Source organism: Prionailurus viverrinus, chromosome B4, assembly GCF_022837055.1.
Source record: "Prionailurus viverrinus isolate Anna chromosome B4, UM_Priviv_1.0, whole genome shotgun sequence".
Classification (NCBI taxonomy): Eukaryota; Metazoa; Chordata; class Mammalia; order Carnivora; family Felidae; genus Prionailurus; species Prionailurus viverrinus.
In genome coordinates this window covers 95,123,031-95,144,701 of record NC_062567.1, presented here as the reverse complement: position 1 = coordinate 95,144,701, position 21,671 = coordinate 95,123,031, and the positions used below count along the sequence as shown (strand labels likewise).

The 21,671-nt window shown below is 35.6% G+C and overlaps 1 long non-coding RNA gene across 1 annotated transcript in view; it reads left to right on the top strand.

Annotated features, from left to right (window-relative positions):
• Window positions 1-21,671, top strand: part of LOC125170386 (uncharacterized) — a 227,880-nt gene that overhangs the window by 82,059 nt on the left and 124,150 nt on the right. The gene's annotated exons all lie outside the window — the stretch shown is intronic.

Below are 21,671 nucleotides of genomic sequence, written 5' to 3'. Positions count from 1 at the left end.
TTATGGAAAAAGAGGAAGCTGAGAGAAAGATTAAAAAATCCAGGAGTGTGAGGGGAAAATTAGAGAACTAAGTGATACACTAAAAAGAAATAATATACACATAATTGGTATCCCAGAGGAGGAAGAGAGAGGGAAAGGTGCTGAAGGTGTACTTGAAGAAATTATAGCTGAGAACTTCCCTGAACTGGGGAAGGAAAAAGGCATTGAAATCCAAGAGGCACAGAGAACTCCCTTCAGATGTAACTTGAATCGATCTTCTGCACTACATATCATAGTGAAACTGGCAAAATACTAGGATAAAGAGAAAATTCTGAAAGCAGCAAGGGATAAACGTGCCCTCACATATAAAGGGAGACCTATAAGACTCGTGACTGATCTCTCTTTTGAAACTTGGCAGGCCAGAAAGAATTGGCACGATATCTTCAGTGTGCTAAACAGGAAAAATATGCAGCCGAGAATCCTTTATCCAGCAAGTCTGTCATTTAGAATAGAAGGAGAGATAAAGGTCCTCCCAGACAAACAAAAACTGAAGGAATTTGTCACCACTAAACCAGCCCTACAGGAGATCCTAAGGGGGATCCTGTGAGACAAAGTCCCAGAGACATCACTACAAGCATAAAACATACAGACATCACAATGACTCTAAACCCGTATCTTTCTATAATAACACTGAATGTAAATGGATTAAATGCGCCAACCAAAAGACATATGGTATCAGAATGGATAAAAAAACAAGACCCATCTATTTGCTGTCTACAAGAGACTCATTTTAGACCTGAGGACACCTTTAGATTGAGAGTGAGGGGATGGAGAACTATTTATCATGCTACTGGAAGCCAAAAGAAAGCTGGAGTAGCCATACTTATATCAGACAAACTAGACTTTAAATTAAAGGCTGTAACAAGAGATGAAGAAGGGCATTATATAATAATCACAGGGTCTATCCATCAGGAAGAGGTAACAATTATAAATGTCTATGTGCCGAATACCAGAGCCCCCAAATATATAAAACAATTACTCACAAACGTAAGCAACCTTATTGATAAGAATGTGGTAATTGCAGGGGAATTTAACACCCCACTTACAGAAATGGATAGATCATCTAGACACACGGTCAATAAAGAAACAAGGGCCCTGAATGAGACATTGGATCAGATGGACTTGACAGATATATTTAGAACTCTGCATCCCAAAGCAACAGAATATACTTTCTTCTTGAGTGCACATGGAACATTCTCCAAGATAGATCACATACTGGGTCACAAAACAGCTCTTCATAAGTTTACAAGAATTGAAATTATACCATGCATACTTTCAGACCACAATGCTATGAAGCTTGAAATCAACCACAGGAAAAAGTCTGGAAAACCTCCAAAAGCATGGAGGTTAAAGAACACCCTACTAACGAATGAGTGGGTCAACCAGGCAATTAGAGAAGAAATTAAAAAATATATGGAAACAAACGAAAATGAAAATACAACAATCCAAATGCTTTGGGACGCAGCGAAGGCAGTCCTGAGAGGAAAATACATTGCAATCAGGCCTATCTCAAGAAACAAGAAAAATCCCCAATACAAAATCTAACAGCACACCTAAAGGAACTAGAAGCAGAACAGCAAAGGCAGCCTAAACCCAGCAGAAGAAGAGAAATAATAAAGATCAGAGCAGAAATAAACAATATAGAATCTAAAAAAACTGTAGAGCAGATCAATGAAACCAAGAGTTGGTTTTTTGAAAGAATAAACAAAATTGACAAACCTCTAGCCAGGCTTCTCAAAAAGAAAAGGGAGATGACCCAAATAGATAAAGTCATGAATGAAAATGGAATTATTACAACCAATCCCTCAGAGATACAAACAATTATCAGGGAATACTATGAAAAATTATATGCCAACAAATTGGACAACCTGGAAGAAATGGACAAATTCCTAAACACCCACACTCTTCCAAAACTCAATCAGGAGGAAATAGAAAGCTTGAACAAACCCATAACCAGCGAAGAAATTGAATCGGTTATCAAAAATCTCCCACCAAATAAGAGTCCAGGACCAGATGGCTTCCCAGGGGAGTTCTACCAGACGTTTAAAGCAGAGATAATACCTATCCTTCTCAAGCTATTCCAAGAAATAGAAAGGAAAGGAAAACTTCCAGACTCATTCTATGAAGCCAGTATTACTTTGATTCCTAAACCAGACAGAGACCCAGTAAAAAAAGAGAACTACAGGCCAATATCCCTGATGAATATGGATGCAAAAATTCTCAATAAGATACTAGCAAATCGAATTCAACGGCATATAAAAAGAATTATTCACCATGATCAAGTGGGATTCATTCCTGGGATGCAGGGCTGGTTCAACATTTGCAAATCAATCAACGTGATACATCACATGAACAAAAAAAAAAGAGAAGAACCATATGATCCTGTCAATCAATGCAGAAAAGGCCTTTGACAAAATCCAGCACCCTTTCTTAATAAAAACCCTTCAGAAAGTCGGGATAGAAGGAACATACTTAAAGATCATAAAAGCCATTTATGAAAAACCCACAGCTAACATCATCCTCAATGGGGAAAAACTGAGAGCTTTTTCCCTGAGATCAGGAACACGACAGGGATGCCCACTCTCGCTGCTGTTGTTTAACATAGTGCTGGAAGTTCTAGCATCAGCAGTCAGACAACAAAAGGAAATCAAAGGCATCAAAATTGGCAAAGATGAAGTCAAGCTTTTGCTTTTTGCAGATGACATGATATTATACATGGAAAATCTGATAGACTCCACCAAAAGTCTGCTAGAACTGATACATGAATTCAGCAAAGTTGCAGGTTACAAAATCAAGGTACAGAAATCAGTTGCATTCTTATACACTAACAATGAAACAACAGAAAGACAAATAAAGAAACTGATCCCATTCACAATTGCACCAAGAAGCATAAAATACCTAGGAATAAATCTAACCAAAGATGTAAAAGATCTGTATGCTGAAAACTATAGAAAGCTTATGAAGGAAATTGAAGAAGATATAAATAAATGGAACGACATTCCCTGCTCATGGATTGGAAGAATAGATATTGTCAAAATGTCAATACTATCCAAAGCTATCTACACATTCAATGCAATCCCAATCAAAATTGCACCAGCATTCTTCTCGAAGCTAGAACAAGCAATCCTAAAAGTCATATGGAACCACAAAAGGCCCCGAATAGCCAAAGTAATTTTGAAGAAGAAGAAGACCAAAGCAGCAGGCATCACAATCCCAGACTTTAGCCTCTACTACAAAGCTGTCATCATCAAGACAGCATGGTATTGGCACAAAAACAGACACATAGACCAGTGGAATAGAATAGAAACCCCAGAACTAGACCCACAAACGTATGGCCAACTCATCTTTGACAAAGCAGTAAAGAACATCCAATGGAAAAAAGACAGTCTCTTTAAGAAATGGTGCTGGGAGAACAGGACAGCAACATGCAGAAGGTTGAAACTAGACCACTTTCTCACACCATTCACAAAAAAAAACCTCAAAATGGATAAAGGACCTGAATGTGAGACAGGAAACCATCAAAACCTTAGAGGAGAAAGCAGGAAAAGACCTCTCTGACCTCAGCCATAGCAATCTCTTACTCGACACATCCCCAAAGCCAAGGGAATTAAAAGCAAAAGTGAATTACTGGGACCTTATGAAGATAAAAAGCTTTTGCACAGCCAAGGAAACAACCAAGAAAACTAAAAGGCAACCAACGGAATGGGAAAAGATATTTGCAAATGACATATCGGACAAAGGGCTAGTATCCAAAATCTATAAAGAGCTCACCAAACTCCACACCTGAAAAACAAATAACCCAGTGAAGAAATGGGCAGAAAACATGAAAAGACACTTCTCTAAAGAAGACATCCGGATGGCCAACAGGCACATGAAAAGATGCTCAACGTCGCTCCTCATCAGGGAAATAGAAATCAAAACCACACTCAGATATCACCTCACGCCAGTCAGAGTGGCCAAAATGAACAAATCAGGAGACTATAGATGTTGGAGAGGATGTGGAGAAACGGGAACCCTCTTGCACTGTTGGTGGGAATGCAAATTGGTGCAGCCGCTCTGGAAAGCAGTGTGGAGGTTCCTCAGAAAATTAAAAATAGACCTACCCTATGACCCAGCAATAGCACTGCTAGGAATTTACCCAAGGGTTCCAGGAGTGCTGATGCATAGGGGCACTTGTACCCCAATGTTTATAGCAGCATTCTCAACAATAGCCAAATTATGGAAAGAGCCTAAATGTCCATCAACTGATGAATGGATAAAGAAATTGTGGTTTATATACACAATGGAATACTACGTGGCAATGAGAAAGAATGAAATATGGCCTTTTGTAGCAACGTGGATGGAACTGGAGAGTGTGATGCTAAGTGAAATAAGCCTTACAGAGAAAGACAGATACCATATGGTTTCACTCTTATGTGGATCCTAAGAAACTTAACAGAAACCCATGGGGAAGGGAAGGAAAAAAAAAAAGAGGTTAGAGTGGGAGAGAGCCAAAACATAAGAGACTGTTAAAAACTGAGAACAAACTGAGGGTTGATGGAGGGTGGGAGGGAGGGGAGGGTGGGTGCTGGGTATGAGGAGGGCACCTTTTGGGATGAGCACTGGGTGTTGTATGGAAACCGATTTGACAATAAATTTCATATGTTAAAAAAAAAAAAGAAAGGTGACATGTCTGAAGATTAAAATTCCATACAGAAGACAGTTGAAATAGTCTATTCATTTACTATCTTTATTGGATTTCTGTTGTAGTTCTGGGCATCCAAACTGGGGACCCAAAATTTTAGTTGTATATAATTTCTTCCATTCAAAAGATCATAGTTACATGGTAGGTTGGGACAATGATTGAGAAAGAAGGCTGATTAAAATACAGAATGATCAGCGAATTTATTTAACAACTTATCATGTGGTGCCCCAAGGCACTGTTGGGATTTGAAAAAGAAAAAAAAGAACTTGGGCGCCTGGGTGGCTCAGTCTGTTGAGCATATGGCTTCCATGTTGGATTCTGTGCTGACAGCTCAGAGCCTAGAGCCTGCTTCAGATTCCATGTCTCTCTCTCTTTCTGCCCCTCCCCTGCTCACACACACTCCGTCTCTCAAAAATAAATAATAAACATTAAAAAACCCCACCTCTTCTTTTATGTAACACAAGGTATTATTGTTCCTATTCTTTGTTTCTTCCCTAAGGTAGGATGTTATGGCTCTGCCCAATGTCATATATTCTCCCATAACTCAAAGGAAGTATATCGTACATCCTTCATCTCTAATTTTGGGATTACTCGTATGTCATGGTTTGACCAGTAAAAGCTAGACCTATGTAACAATGGACCAGTTCTGAACTAAGAATTCCAAAGGTATTACAGGTTTCCATTTCACCTTTTTGAGCACCTTCCCTCTGCCCGGAGACAGTATGTCTCAACAGTGACTGATCCGTGAATCCAAGTACTCAAATGAAAAGATATGTGAAACTGACGTGGTTGTGACTTGTAGCCAGGAGCCAGAGCCAACTAGCTCAGCCAAAGTCACTCTGGAGAGTCCAAAAGAGTTAAAAGAACCCAAAAGAACTGCAGGTGAATATTTTGCTAGAGTAAACCACTCTTTGTGCCTATTTGCTATACATTACTGTTGCAATAAAAACTGAATATTACATTTTGTTTTTTACCTTTTGAGATTATATATATTTTCACCCTTACTAGATTGCAGTGCCTTGTAAAAAATAGATTAACACTTTTCAATCAACTACCAAAGTGTATTTATGCAACTTTTGATCTGTTTCTTTAAATTTTTAAAAATATTATTTTGCAAATATATAGCTTACTTTTCTCTTCCTTTATATTTAAACTTCTGCAAAAACTCAGAATCAATAAATTATTCTTCCATTATAAATCTCCATAGTCTACTGAATGTTGATAATATGCATTAAACAATTGATATTGACTAGATACTTCTATCAACTATGACTTTTTTGTTGTAAAGGAATCACAGTGACCATTCCTTGATAAGTGTAGACTTTCCAACCATCAAAAATGAAATAAAATAATCATTTCAGACCACAATCAATATAATATTGGTTTCCTAAATTATTGAATCACATTATAGTTTAATACTTATTTTTTCTTTCCAATGCATTAAATAGGATATTGTTACATATTCTAAGTTCAGATAACAAAAGTAGCTTGCTTTTATGCAAAATTATCACTGTACTTTTTTTTTGTAGTATCTGGCTCATTAGATGCATATTTATGGTGTTAATTGACTTGAACTTTATTGGTGACAGTGAGAAATTATTTCTGTTGTATTTGATGGAGTCTATGAGTCACTCACTTTTCTAACATAAGAGTGACTGGAATGAATTAAAAGAAAATATCAGACTCTAAGAAATGTTGCACAAGTTCTTCTTTCTGACCATGAGACATTGATATATGACTTCTCACATGAAAGAAATTTTCTTTTCTCTCTACCCATAGACTGGATGCTTTTCTATTTGAAAATATGAGTGGTTAATGTTGGTCTTCCACAGCTCTGACACTTTATTTGAGATTAGTGATGGTCAAAACTTTGGGTATGTGTTCTCTAAACTTTGAATTGCCGAACTTTCCTGAAATTCTATATACGTATTTCTTTTGTTTTCATCACCATCCATGTCTTGACAAAGAAGAAAATATTTTGTACTTTTGATTTATTAAATAATTATAGGGAAAACTCATTAATACAGCTCCTGTGTCATTATGTTGTGAATGAAGTCCATTGGAAGCATTATGTTTTTTCACTCAAAGTACAAAATATGAAAGAACTTTATTCTCAGTGATATCAGGGTAACTACATCTTACATTTTAGTGTCTCTAGTCCAACATGAAAGACATACTAAAGACCACGTGGGGTGAAAATTTTAATAAGCAAGGCAACAACATACATCTTAGATGATTTAACTCATAAGATTCTGGTACACTTGTGCTTTGCCTAGAAAGTAAGACATAACATAATTATGTTTCACAATCAATTCCTGGAGTTAATATTGTATGTAAACCAATTATGTCTGTGATATTGATCAACTGAGTTGATAGAGTTGCTCTGCTCACATGGTGAATAACTTTCTGCTTCAATACTCCATATATTTATTTCTCAAATATGTGCACAGAAGAGGAGAAACTGCTGTCTTGGGTAGAGAAACCTATACTTTTATCAAAATGAACAAAACTATGCTCTTCATTACAATATACAAAACAAGTTTTAAAAATGGATCTAACTTATACAAAGGGGAAAATATCAGTTATTTAAGGTGTTCTTAAACATTATATTCAGACTACAGAAAACAAACTGAGAGTCAACAAAATGGTATTGAGTAGGGGGAATGGGCTAATGGGTGATGAGTATTAAGGAGGGCACTTGTTGGGAGGAGCACTGGGTGTTGTATGTAAGTGACGAATCACTGAATTCTACTCCTGAAACCATTATTACGCTATATGTTGACTAACTTGGATTTAAATTTAAAAAATCAGAACTACAATTCAATGCTATGGTACTTCACCAGAATGACTAAAATGGAAGAAAATATCAAGAATTAGCAAGAATATAAAGCCACTGAGACTTTCATCTGTTGCTATATGGAGGATAAATTGGTACAAATAAATTGAAAGATGTTGGCATTACTTATAAATCTCTTTAAATGGCTGAATTTTGTAAAAAATTCATTGATCTATAATAACTAAATTTTGTGCCTCTCTCAGTCTGAATTGCACTTCAATGAAAATTTTAGTAAATATAAAATAAGTGTATGGGGAAAGGAGGATGAAAATGTAGAACTGTAAACCTCTCTTCTTATATATTACTTATTCATAAAGCCATTTCTATATTCAACAATGAATTACTTGACAACACAAAAAATTATATACAGATTCTTGTAATAAAACAATTTAGAGTGTATAATATATGGTCCTATCTCTCCCAATGTAGTTTTTGGTAAAATAATATCGGTTTTTACTATTAATGGTTTTTCTGAGAATCAAAAAGAGGATTTTTGTATGAAATCACCTAGAGAGTTGATACAGAGCACTTACAATGAAACAGTTTAAGGGAGAAGACTCATTAGACTGATCTGTTTTGTTGTCAGGTTGCAACATTCCTAACTCTTAGCTACTATGACAAACTATCTTAAAATGGATGAAATCGTAAACATAATAGAATGTTATTTTCTATGTACACAATAATCCAAAATAGGACAGGAAACTTCCATTTTATGTCATGAACCAAATACTTAAGCTCATTTCACCTTGAAGTCCTATCATCTCTTAGGACTACATGCTAGTCTACACCTGTTTGTAGGACCTGTGTATGGAATAGTGGTAGGGGCACACATGCATCTTAAAAGTCTTGGCTTGGAAATTTATACATAAAATTTCTGCTCATATTTACTGGTAGAATATAGTTACATGTTTTCCACTTAATGTAAGGGATGCTAGGTATTATATAGTGTTTACTGAAGAGGAGAATAATTTTTTAAATGAACTAATACTAATAACTACAATATAGAATTCTCATCTCTGTATCCATTTGAAGATTTCTTTGAACATATAGGCTGCCCTCAAATCCCATGCAAGGAGGAAAACCCAAAATACAACCCAATAACTACATGCAGGTCAAAGTCTATTTGTTAATGATGCCAGCCCAAGATATACATGGTCCAGGAAAAATAAATAATACATACTCATCACAGTCAAGGGATAATAATGAAGCACATTTTCACTAATTGCAATAAAAATTATGTTTAAAAAAAAGAAGGGAAATAAATAATAGTATGGTTTGTAACAAGTTTGCCATTCTCCTGGTCAGGCGTTGTGAAGACCGTCCTACAATACTATGGAAAAGAGTCATTGTTTACACCTTGAGTCTTCCCTCTGAGAAGAAGCTGCTTGTCCATTATCCTGGTTATGTCAGAAAGAATGGAGGGTCTGAGATTTTATCCCACTTGCTAGGTTAGTTAGCCTTACACGGCATTCTGATAGAATATCACAAGACCCTTGATCAGTCAGTCAAAAATCAGTTATAGCAGTTTGTATCAGTTCTTCGTGGCCCAAACCTAACAGGACAATACAATGAGGGCCTGATGTTAACTGCATGCATAGCAATACAGGAAAGAAACATCAATTTTTAAGAGACACTGAGCTGTTTTGGGGGCACCTGGGTGGCTCAGTTGGTTGAGCGTCCAGTCAGCTCAGGTCATATCTCATGGTTCATGAGTTCAAGCCCCACATCAGGCTCTGTGCTGGCAGATCGGAGGCTGGAGCCTGCTCAGGATTCTGTGTCTCCCTCTCTCTCTTTCTCTGCCCTCCTCCACTTATGGTCTCCCTCTCTCTCTCTCTGTCTCTCTCTCTCTCTCTCTCTGTCTCTCTCTGTCTCTCTCTCTCTCTCTCTCTCTCTCAAAAGTAAATAAACAATAAAAAAAAAAGAGGCACTGGGCTCTTAAGGAGCTGCTAATACATTCACTCATCATTACCTGGAAGGAGAGATCTTACTCATTACCCTAGATTATAAAGTATATCTTTGGGAGAGGAAGAGGAGTGCTTTAATCTTTACTATGCTAAAAATGTCTACAGGGAGGTACATCACTACTTCTCCCTGTAAGGATATGCTACCTCTATTTTTTTTAACCTCTCCCTTTTAAGTCTATTTGCTTTCAAACATCCTTTCCCCTGAGGCCTAGACTTTGCAAAAAGAGGAGCAATCCATGGAGCATTGTTGAATTGTCTTCAACTGGAGACAATTCAGCAGTTCTCCATGGCCATGTTTGAAATGAATGTTGGTATTAGCTTCCCATGAGACTATAAGTTTTTTATTTTATCTCCTATTATGGAAGTTTAGTGCCTTATGCTATTAAACCTGGTACATTCAAAAACAGCTTAGTCTTCAAATCATGGTTACTTTGAAAACAAACCCCTTTACAATATTTAGTATTTGCTTCTGGCCAATTTGTGTTTGCTTCTAGCCAATTCCTTTGGCCTATAACCATACTCATCATTCTGAGCTGTATTTAAGTTTTCATTATTTTTTAATTTGTTTTATTTGTTCTATCATTGGCACTTTTTTGTTGATGGGCTACCTTAAGCCACACAGAACAATAGTCTTGGGTGGGCACCTAATTACTCATTTAGTCTTGGCTGAATCTCATCAAGGCCTTGTCTCAAAATTGTTATCAGTCATATTTACTATTTTGATGAGTCCAGAAACAGTTGTCATTGAAAATTTATGGATTCTCAATATCCCTTTTATTTCAGCTTATAGATATTTCAGCTCTGCTTGAGCAGATTTTTTCTCATTATATTTTACTATAAGGTACAAAGAGCAACTAACACACTGAAATAAATTGAGTCTATTTAGCATTTTATCTAGAGCTACAGTCTATAAACTAAAAACAAAAACCAGTAGGCAACTTCAGATGACAAAGAATGCTGTCATAAGCATTGCCCCTGTTGGAGAATGTATAACAATGTAGGCAATAAGTCTTAAAGGCCTTTTTTCAAGTTCCTAGGTAGCAAAAGAGTCTTGCCTTTAAAAAACAAAACAAAACATAACAACCCAGCTATCCATATGATCAATTTCGCATAATCCTAAAGTAAATTAGCTTGATAATAGCAATATTTATTTTTTACAGTTTGTAAATTAGTTTCACATGCACTGGAGTGCATGCGATTATTGTCTGTCTACCTCATTACTATATTCCCAATACTCAGTAATGTGCCTACCATAGAGAATGAGGCACTAAGTACTTGATGAATTGATAAATAAAATGTAGGTAATCTTGCAACAACCCTGTAGCATAATCTGCATTGTAAGGATTTTATAGATGAAGAAACTGGGAAATATAAGATTAATCATCTAAAGTAAAACAGGTACTCAAGGGGCACTTGGGTGGCTCAGTCAGTTAAGCATCTGATTCTTAGTTTTGGCTCAGGTCATGATTTCACAGTTCATGAGTTCCAGCCCCACATCAGGCTCTGTGCTGACAGTGCAAAGCCTGCTTGGGATTCTCTCTCTCTCTCCCTCTCTCTTTGCCCTTCCCCTGCTCGGTCGTGCTGTTTCTCTTTCTCAAAATAAATAAATAAACTTAGAAAAAACCAAACAGATGCTCAAAGAAACAGTGAAGTCTAATTTGTGTGAATGGAAAGCCTGTATTATTGGCTATATAAATATAAATATGACTGTACTTGAGATAGAGGATACAGAATATGAGGTGATATATATATATATATATATATATATATATATATATATATATGAACATTCCACACGTAGGTAACTAGACTACTTGCAAATTATTAGGAAAGAAGTACACATATACTGTACTTACAATTATGGAGCTGAAAAATACTTTATTTTTAGTGTTTATTCTTGAGAGAGAGAGAGACAGCATGCGCACAAGCAGGGAAGAGACAGAGAGAGGGGGAGGACAGAGGTTCCAAAGCGGGCTCTGCACTGACAGCAGCAAGCCCAATGTGGGGCCCAAACCCCATGAACCTTGGGATCATGACCTGAGCAGAAGTTGGACATTCAACCAACTGAGCCAGCCAGGTGCCCATGGAGCTGAAAAATACTTTAAATGGTATCTGAATTACCCACTTCATTTACAAAATGAAAAGAATATGCACGTCTATGTATAAAAAATTGCAAGTAGCCCATTCACTTATGTAAAAAATAACTTCTAATGCATTAATTATTAGCCATATCACTTATAGTGACTGATATATCCAAGTGTGATATCACCATCATAGTTCAGGTAACATTCACAGGTAGAGCAATCAAGCTCAAGGCACATGTGCCAGTGACATGCCCCCCCCACCTTTTTTTGGACACCCTTGCACTCAGGTTATATACACAATTGATCTTCAATAAGATGAAGTGATTGGATTTGTTGTTTCAAAGGTCTTTGCAAATTTTAAAACTTTGTGATTCTACTTTGGAAATTTTCCAAGTCTTTTTTTAACCTGAGGAAATAATAGCTGCATATGAGCCCTTAAGGGTCATTGCTTGGGACCATGTCTAACAAAGTAAAATGTTTCAGAGATTAGTTAAGTGGATGAATTTTTAACAATTTTTTTTTGTATCTGGAAATAGTCACATACTCTTTGAACCTGGGAATTAAAAAAACCTGTGGCTGTCTAGTTATGTGAAAAGAGTAAGTGTTCTTTACCTCTGTAAGGACACTTAGAATATTAATAAGAAGGTAACTACTGTCTTGTTCTATTTCTTCCACATGTACTTCATTAACAATTGAATTTAATATAAATAAAAATAACTGGACCACTAACAAAATTGCAGTAGGTGCTACATTTTGTCTTTTTTCCTAGCAAAAACTTTAAAGTATTAATTTCTCATCTTTTTGTCTACACTTTTTTTTACTTTAGCAAATGAAAGAAACAACAGATAACTTCTTAAGGCAAAATTTTATGAAGATAATGGAAATACCAATATAGTGGTGATTTAATAACTTACAAAAACAACATTTCTAAACTAGGCCTGAAGCCAGTACCAATAATACAATTACATATTATGCCCTTATATTCTGATCATAGAAATCAATCTTGCACTGAAATAAGAAGTTACCTCTAGTTTGTTTTCTACCATAAATGCTTTTGCCTTAAATTGAAGTAGTTTTAAATTCTTCAGTGGAAACTCCATCATTCTTACCTTAATGCTGGCAAATACAATTTGTATAAAGCAAAATACCAAGTCATTGTATGAATTTTATTTCTAAGATAGTAACATCAGCTTGCAGGCTGTGGGGGCAGTATCCAATGCATATTATTAGAATAAAAATGTCATACTATTTTTCATAAACATGCCTAGAAAAGTTACATTTGACACTAATTTGATATTAATGAAACACTCTTTAAAAATGCAAGAAAAATCACATTTTATTAATGAAATGTAGCTTATTCTCTTAATGCAGAAAAGAAACATTAAAATATGTTTTGTTTGTTTTGTTTTGTTTTGTTTGAGAATACAGGCTCTGAGCCAAATTGCCAAGGTTCAAACCCCTATGAGTATTTATCATATGAAAATAAGCAAGATATTTTTTCACTTTGGCTTCAGTTTCCTTTATCTATAAAATGAGAGTAATAAATCTACTCACTTTCTAAAACTTGAATGGTTATATGATTTAAAATACAAAGTGATTAGAATACCTACTACGAGTACCAGCAAGCAAGATCTACATGAGGATGGGGCTATTTATAAGTATCTAGCTGAGACCATGGTTAACGAACTTGCCACCAGGGCATAGGCCTACCTTCTCAAAACAAGTCCTCCTAGGTCTTGGCTCCACCAGAATTTTGCAGCTTTCTACCTGGATTCCAAAGCTTCCACAAAGCTATATTTGTCCATGGATGGCTACCAAATTGTTGCTGTGCTGGTTTGGGGGTTATCATCACAAGATTTCATATCCTGCCATCTTGGTGACATTACTTGCAATTTTTAACTGAAGTCACTGAATTAATGCATTAGGAGATACTTTGCCATTATAGGTGTATATTTGTTATACTTTTTTCATATCAACATTCTTAATTATAAGGCAGAAAAAAATAGTGATATTCCTTACATAGTATGATATGTGGATTAAGTATAAGGTTAAAAATATTTGTAAAGAGTAAAGGTCCTGAAAATTATTATACTTCTATTGTTCTAAACTCCATTTCTCTACTCACTAAAAATTATTTTATGATGCTTCTGTTGCAGGTGTTTGCATCTATTCACTAAAAATATATATATATTATCAGCTAAAGCATATTCTCCTCACCTGCTCTGAATAGAGAATTTGATATATCAAATCCATTGGTACCAAATTACATGTAATGTCTAACTGTCAAGGTTAATTACTTAAATTCAGCTTTTCTTGCAATTATTCTAGGTAAAAAAAAAATTGACTTAGCTGAGGCAATTAACATTAACAACAGCATCAAAGACACAATAAATAAAAAAAATCACCTAAAATCACATTATTTTAGCTTCAAAATTATTACCAAAAAGTACAGGGGAAAATGGGTTATGTTTAATGAGATTTCTAGATATCTTAGAGTCAATTTTATTATCAGACATTTTTAAATTTATTTTTTTCAGAAAAAATTGTTGCCACATTTCTCTAGAACCTTGTTTAATATTTGGGAGTTTAGATAAACTGAATTTTAAAGATTTCCTTCATAAGACTCCATGAATCTATCCTCTTTTTTTGTTGTTGTTTTTTCATTATTTTTTTTTTAAATTCCTACATTCGTGCACTTGTCAAAGAGCTTAAAAGATTTTCATCTTTCTTGGCATTTTCAGGGTCCCTATATACTTCTCTACATTCATTTATTTCTTGCAAATATCATCAAGTCTGTAAACCAGTCTATTCTGAAGGAATTCCTTAAGGTCACTAGCATGTAAGCTAGCTCAGAGCATTCTTAAATTTGTTCTGTGCAGCACTTGGCAGTATTTGCTGAGGTATCTGGCTTCGTATAAAGCATTACAACTTTCCATCTTCTTTCTGTAGGTCACAATAGTTTTCTAACTCACCATTGTTTCATTTAATGTACTTTACTCCTGGGTGGTTTGTGTCTCAAAGTATCTAATACATCTGTGTCCATATTACCAAGAAGCAAAATCATTTTTATTCAGTTTCTTCTTCCAGATGCTATTAATTCCAGATACAGATGGGAAACTTCCTTCCACTGCAACCACAGAAAACCATTTTCCTTAATGACAGCATTTTTTTTTTAAAGGCCTAAGTTCATTTTATATACTTGGCAATGAAAGTTCAGTCTTCAAAAGTCTTTAGCTCATTTTATTTCATTGTTTGGGTTTTATTAAGTTGGATCTGTGTTTAAAGATGTGTCTTTTTTTTTTTTACGAAGTGAGATAATTCTAACTCTATTTAAATGAGCATATTTTGATTTTCCTTCATAATGAAAAATGAGAAATGAGCATAGAAGTATATGGGTAATGAATTGAATATTAGTTTAGTCCTTCAATAGGCAGAGTCCTATATACCATGGGTTATATTTTTAAACAGTTGTTATTACCCCTTTCTTAAAAGGTCTAACAGCTCTTTTATTAAAGAAGTTTTACTCTCATAGTTTACTAAACATTATGTCTCATGTTACTAAAAATTATGTCACAGTTTTGATTTAGCACCCCTTAAATAAATTGTTTAAAAAGAAAGTATGGCTGATTTTAGCTGCCGTTTTTGTTAGCAAAGAGATGTGAGTAACAAGAGTTAAATAGGATAGTTTTCATTGTAGGAGACAGCCTGGCAGCATATATGATCAGGGTAGCAAACCTATTTCACACAGAGAAGTTGGTGATAATGGTAATATACCTGTGAAGATGGGCTAAACTGACAGGATCATCCAAATTCAAGCCCAAGGACTAGTCTGAGGAAAATGCCTAGATGCAAGCCAGTAAATGATCAGAGCCACTCTAGAGGCTATTTCGAGTGGGTATGGAGAAAGTGAATTATCCATGGCATTGTTCTTAAACTTCCCTGTCTCAGTCTCTGCTTTAGAGGATTCCACATATTATCACTGGTCAGGGCAAAAAATTAACTTAAGTGTCTATATGAGAGGACATATGGGTGCCTCTGCCACACAAGATCTAATGCTCAACAATGGCACAGCTCAAGGGTAATCAAAACGTCAGGTTTCTCACCACTACAGGGCCCCAGGGAAATCCTTCTCATCTCTTGGCATCATATCTGAATTACAATATTATTTGTTGGCTGTTCCACTGCTATTATAGGAAAGAGACACACTTTATTTAAGAAGAAAAGCAATTTAATGAACTAGGTAAATTTTTCTCAGTTATATGAACATCCTTGCAAAATAAAATTTTATAAAAAGCTATAAAAACCCATGAAAATCTGTTAAAAAATGTATTTATGCAAAAGGTGAATTTAAAGAAGATTTTTAAAAAATCAAATACAGTACATGTGACATATACAACTAAAGTAGCATTCCAATATGCCCAGGGAATTAAAATAAAAAATAAGTAATGGCATGCCTATGAAAAGAGTCATATCCAAACAATGTAAGAAATAATTTCTACTGAGACTATTTCTAGCCATTATCAGTAATAGTAAATGTTTGGTTAATTTTTTTTAAATATATTAAACAAGAAATTTAGTTGTTCTGATATCTTTGTAATACTATGCCATGAAAAATAATTTCAAAGAATTTGAGTATTGTATGAATTCATATATTGTATGACATAAGTAATAGAGTTACATATGATGAAATTGAAGTATTTTAATAGCTTCTGTGATATTTTATCATGAGATTTCTTTAGAATCATTGAATATTATGTGTCTGAGTCTTAGTATTGCTTAAAGAATCTATTGACAATTCTAGTTTTTCCTGCTTCTATAGAGTAAAATGTTCACTAACTACATTTTTGTAATAATAATAAAATTGCACAAATAATAGTATTTGATAATTTAAAAATTTTAAATATTTATTCTTAGAGAGAGAGAGAGAGAAAGAGAGAGAGAAAACACGAGCAGGACAGAGGCAGAGAGAGGGAGATAGAATGTGAAGCAGGCTCCAGGCTCTGAGCTGTCAGCACAGAACCTGATCCTGGGCTCGACCTCATAAACCGTAAGATCATGACCTGAGCGGAAGTCAGACACTTAGCCAACTGAGCCACCCAGGTTAGGGGCGCCTGGGTGGCTCAGTCGGTTGAGTATCCGACTTTGGCTCAGGTCATGATCTCACAGTTTGTGTGTTTGAGCCCTGCCATCAGGCTCTGTGCTGACGGCTTGGTCAAGAGCATGGAGCCCACTTTGAATTCTGTGTCTCCTTATATCTCTGTTGCTCCCCCGCTCACACTCCGTCTCACTGTTTCTCAAAAATAAATAAATGTAGGGGCGCCTGGGTGGCGCAGTCGGTTGAGCGTCCGACTTCAGCCAGGTCACGATCTCGCGGTCCGTGAGTTCGAGCCCCACATCGGGCTCTGGGCTGATGGCTCAGAGCCTGGAGCCTGTTTCCGATTCTGTGTCTCCCTCTCTCTCTGCCCCTCCCCCGTTCATGCTCTGTCTCTCTCTGTCCCAAAAATAAATAAACGTTGAAAAATAAATAAATGTAAAAAATTTTTAAAAAGTTTTTAAATTTTCCCTGCTTAAGTTTTTCATTTTTCAAGTCAAACCATGTATTTAGGGGCTATAGACATACATGAAAGATATGAAGTGAATCTCGACATATTCACATTAAGTATGTCTGAATATGTCAGCACATAATATCAGAAGTAGACACTTGGGAGTAAGATGTGGAACCATAGAGGAAATCTGTAATGGTAACTTGAACTGTGGCAATTGCCAATTTCTTCTGATGAAACAAAGCAAAATTTTCAATAACTGAATAATAATAATAATAATTGGTGCATATAATATCCATTTCTGTCATACAACACAGTACCCAAAACCAAATTTAAAATATACATGCCATTTAAACTGGAAATATATATACATATATTTATACATATTGAAATATAAATCATTTCTTACATTGTGTATATATATATATAATATTTTAAGATAATGCAGTTAATGCAACACATAGATATTGTAAAGTAGCATATATATATTTTTATTTATTTTAATTTTACTTTTTATTTATTTTTTTATTATTATTATTATTTTGAAATTTGCATCCAAATTTGTTAGCATATAGTGCAACAATGATATCGGGAGTAGATTCCTTAGTGCCCCTTACCCATTTAGCCCATCCCCCCTCCCACAACCCCTCCAGTAACCCTCTGTTTGTTCTCCGTATTTATGAGTCTCTTCTGTTTTGTCCCCCTCCCTGTATTTATATTATTTTTGTTTCCCTTCCCTTATATTCATGTTTTGTATCTTAAAGTACTCATATGAATGAAGTCATATGATTTTTGTCTTTCTCTGATTAATTTCACTTAGCATAATACCCTCCAATTCCATCCACGTAGTTGCAAATGGCAATATTTCATTCTTTTTGATTGCCCAGTAATACTCCATTGTATATATATACCAAATCTTCTTTATCCATTCATCCAACAATGGACATTTGAGCTCTTTCTATACTTTGGTTATTGTTGATAGTGCTACTATACACATTGGAGTGCATGTGTCTGAAACATCACACCTGTATCCCTTGGATAAATGCCTAGTAGTGCAATTGCTGGGTTGTAGGGTAGTTCTATTTTTAGTTTTTTGAGGAACTTCCATACTGTTTTCCAGAGTGGCTGCACCAGCTTGCATTCCCACCAACAATGCAAAAGAGATCCTCTTTCTCCACATCCTCGCCAACATCTGTTGTTGCCTGAGTTGTTAATGTTAGCTATTCTGACAGGTGTAAGGTGGTATCTTATTGTGGCTTTGATTTGTATTTCCCTGATGATGAGTGATGTTGAGCATTTTTCATGTGTTGATTGGCCATCTGGATGTCTTCTTTGGAGATGTGTCTATTCATGTCTTTTGCCCATTTCTTCACTGGATTATTTGTTTTTTTGGATGTTGAGTTGGATAAGTTTTTTATAGATTTTGGATACTAACCCTTTATCTGATACAGCGTTTGCAAATATCTTCTCCCATTCTGTTGGTTGCCTTTTAGTTTTGCTGACTGTTTCCTTTGCTGTGCAGAAGCATTTTATTTTGATGAGGTCCTAGTAGTTCATTTTTGCTTTTGTTTCCCTTAGATCTGGAGATGGGTTGAGTAAGAAGTTGCTGCGGCCAAGATCAGAGAGGTTTTTTTCCTGCTTTCTCCTCTAGGGTTTTGATGGTTTCCTGTCTCACATTCAGGTCCTTTATCCATTTTGAGTTTATTTTTGTGTATGGTGTAAGAAAGTGTTCCAGGTTCATTTTTCTGCATGTCACTGTCCAGTTTTCCCAGCACCAATTGCTGAAGAGACTGTCTTTATTCCATTGGGTATTATTTCCTGCTTTGTCAAAGATAAGTTGGCCATATGTATGTGGGTCCATTTCTGGGTTCTCTATTCTGTTCCATGGATCTGAGTGTCTGTTTTGTGCCAGTGCCATACTGTCTTGATGATTACAGCTTTGTAATGCAGCTTGGAGTCCAGGATTGTGATGCCTCCTGCTTTGGTTTTCTTTTTCAAGATTGCTTTGGCTATTCTGGGTCTTTTCTGGTTCCATACACATTTTACGATTATTTCTTCTAGCTCTCTGAAGAATGCTAGTGTTATTTTGATAGGTATTGCATAGAATATGTAGTTTGCTTTGGGTAGTATTGACATCATAACAATATTTGTTCTTCCTATCCAGAAGCATGGGTTACTTTTCCAGTTTTTGATGTCTTCTTCAAGTGCTTTCATAAGCTTTCTATAGTTTTCAGCGTATAGATTTTTCACCTATGTGTTTAGATTTATTCCTAGGTTTTTTATGGTTTTTGGTGCAGTTGTAAATGGGATCGATTCCTTGATTTCTCTTTCTCTCGTTTCATTGTTGGTGTATAGGAGTGCAACTGATGTCTGTGCATTGATCTTATATCCTGCAACTTTGCTGAATTCATGAATCAGTTCTAGCAATTTTTTGGTGCAATCTTTTGGGTTTTCCATATAGAGTATCATGTCATCTGCGAAGAGTGAAAGTTTGACCTCCTCCTGGCCGATTTGGGTGTCTTTTATTTCTTTGTGTTGTCTGATTGCTAGGCTAAGACTTCCAACACTATGTTGAATAACAGTGATGAGAGTGGCCATCCCTGTCTTGTTCCTGACCTTAGGGGGAGAGCTTTCAGATTTTCCCCATTGAGGATGATATTAGCATTGGGTCTTTCATATATGGCTTTTATGATCTTGAGGTATGCTCCTTCTATCCCTACTTCCTTGAGGGAGTTTATCAAGAAAGGATGCTGTATTTTGTCAAATGCTTTCTTTGCATCTATTGAGAGGATCATATGGTTCTTGTCCTTTCTTTTATTGATGTGATGAATCACGTTGATTGCTTTGCGAATATTGAACCAGCTCTGCATCCCAGGTATAAATCCCACTTGGTCGTGGTGAATAATTTTTTTAATATATTGTTGAATCCAGTTGGCTAATATCTTGTTGAGGATTTTTGCATCCATGTCATCAGGGAAATTGGTCTATAGTTCTCCTTTTTAGTGGGGTCTCTGTCTGATTTTGGAATCAGGTAATGCTGGCTTCATAGGAAGAGTTTGGAACTTTTCCTTCCATTTCTATTTTTTGGAAGAGCTTCAAGAGAATAGGTGTTAAACTCTTCCTTAAATGTTTGGTAGAATTTCCCTGGAAAACCATCTGGCCCTGGACTCTTGTTTTTTGGGAGATTTTTGGTTATTAATTCAATTTCCTTACTGGTTTTGGGTCTGTTCAAATTTTCTATTTCTTCCTGTTTCAGTTTTGGTGGTGTATATGTTTCTAGGAATTTGTCCATTTGTTCCAGATTGCCCATTTTATTGGCATATAATTGCTCATAATATTCTCTTACTATTTTTTTTTTATTTCTGCTGTGTTGGTCGTGATCGCTCCACTTTCATTCTTGATTTTATTTATTTGGGTCCTTCCCTTTTTCTTTTTGATCAAACTGGCTAGTGTTTTATCCATTTTGTTAATTCTTTCAAAGAACCAGCTTCTGGTTTCATTGATCTCTTCTGGGTTTTTTGGCTTAGATAGCATTAATTTCTGCTCTAATCTTTGTTATTTCCTGTCTTCTGCTGTTTTGGGGTTTTATTTGCTGTTCTTTTTCCAGCTCCTTAAGGTGTAAGGTTAGGTTGTGTATCTGAGATCTTTCTTCCTTTTTAGGAAGGCCTGGATTGCTATATACTTTCCTCTTATGACCGCCTTTACTGCATCCCAGAGGTTTTGGGCTGTGGTATTATCATTTTCATTGGCTTCCATGTACTTTTTAATTTCCTCTTTAACTTCTTGGTTAGCCCATTCATTCTTTAGTAGGATGTTCTTCAGTCTCAAAATGTTTGTTACTTTTCCAAATTTTTTCTTGTGGTTGATTTTGAATTTCATAGAGTTGTGGTTTGAAAATATACACAGTGTGATCTTGATCTTTTTGTACTTGTTGAGGGCTGATTTGTGTCCCAGTGTGTGGTCTATTCTGGAGAACGTTCCATGTGCACTGGAGAAGAATGTATATTCTGCTGCTTTAGGATGAAATATTCTGAATATATCTATTAAGTCCATCTGGTCCAGTGTGTCATTCAAAGCCATTGTTTCCTTGTTGATTTTTTTGATTAAATGATCTGTCCATTCCTCTGAGTGGGGTGCTGATGTCTCCTACTATTATGGTATTACTATCAATGAGTTTATTTATGTTTGTGATTAATTGATTTATATATTTGGGCACTGCCACATTTGATGCATTAATGTTTATAATTGTTAGGTCTTCTTGGTGGATAGACCCCTTCACTATGATATAATGCCCTTCTGCATCTCTTGATACAGTCTTTATTTTAAAGTCTAGATCGTCTGATATAAGAGTGGCTACTCCAGCTTTCTTTTGTTGACCATTTAGCATGATAGATGGTTCTCCATCCCCTTACTTTTAATCTCAAAGTGTCTTTAGGTCTAAAGTGGGTCTCCTGTAAACAGCATATAGATGGATCTTATTTTCTTATCCATTCTGCTACCATATGTCTTTTGATTGGAGCA